The sequence below is a fragment of the Ceratina calcarata genome, unplaced genomic scaffold, assembly GCF_001652005.2.
Source record: "Ceratina calcarata isolate Rehan_Ccalc_2016 unplaced genomic scaffold, ASM165200v1 scaffold498, whole genome shotgun sequence".
In the NCBI taxonomy this organism is placed as follows: Eukaryota; Metazoa; Arthropoda; class Insecta; order Hymenoptera; family Apidae; genus Ceratina; species Ceratina calcarata.
This window is the reverse complement of record NW_017174207.1, coordinates 39,016-39,963: the sequence shown is the minus strand read 5'-3', so window position 1 is coordinate 39,963 and position 948 is coordinate 39,016. Positions and strand designations below refer to the sequence as shown.

General features: G+C 39.2%; 1 protein-coding gene across 1 annotated transcript in view; it reads left to right on the top strand.

The window, feature by feature from the left end:
* Positions 1-79: 79 nt before the first annotated feature.
* The window catches only part of LOC108628106 (GRB10-interacting GYF protein 2), a 25,076-nt gene continuing 24,207 nt past the window's right edge, over positions 80-948 (top strand). The window contains exon 1 of the mRNA XM_018029809.2: positions 80-317. The gene's annotated coding sequence lies outside the window, so the exon portion shown is untranslated. The remainder of the gene's footprint in view (positions 318-948) is intronic.

The following is a 948-nucleotide window of genomic DNA, read 5'->3' as shown; positions in this document are numbered from 1 at the left end:
CAAATATGTAACAAATTTACACACAGTATCATAATATAAGAAAAATATACTATCTATATAATGGAATTTTCACGTAATAAGCGTTTATATGATATCGGAGATTGATTTTCGGACAATATGAAAATTTGAAAATGTTGGACAGTGTATCTAACGGTGGTAACTAGTGGTAACTAGAAAAAAACCGATATTGTTATCCTAGTAACTTTTTGATGCTTCAGGTGTAATCGGCAAACTCCGCATGCGCTTTACTCCAAAAAAAGCATCAGCCATATTGGTGTGTTGTATCGCTGTCCTCAGTAATTTCGAAGATCAGTGAGGTATTTCTCTCGTTTACCACCAGATTTATTTAATAACTGCCGTATCGCGGTCAACCGGGTGTGTGCACCGTGATATTCACTGGGAATAGATCGTCACTTGTGCAGATTTATGACAATCGCCAGCGGAAAAAGTTTGGTTAATGTTGCCACCTGGGCTCACGGAAATCGGTCTGTTTAAGAACATGTCGTAAATAAATGCGTACTATTCTCATCGGGTCGAGGTATTCGTAGAGCATTAACACCACAAATACGCACAGTGACATCCTCACGTTCGATGTTACCGTCGCCGTTAATTCATTTCGAGGGAGATCGCGACCCTGCGCGAATACTTTGCCACCGTCTGTCGTTGAGCTCGTATCTCCGTTCACATTTGCCCCGTTCTTTTTCTACACCCGAACGTCTAGCGACAATAACACCGCGTTCATTGTGTTTCGAATCGTGATTCAAAAATAAGCACAAAACGGTCAATTTCCGTCGAGCAACAGGTAAAAATTGTCGATAGGATTTTCCACGATGCGTCGTCGAACATGTATGATTATTCTCGGTCATTTAAATTTACCATTTTCGTAATTCTGAAAAATTCATATTCTAATCATTTCTTCGTGGGAAGTCAATTAATTATATCTTATAA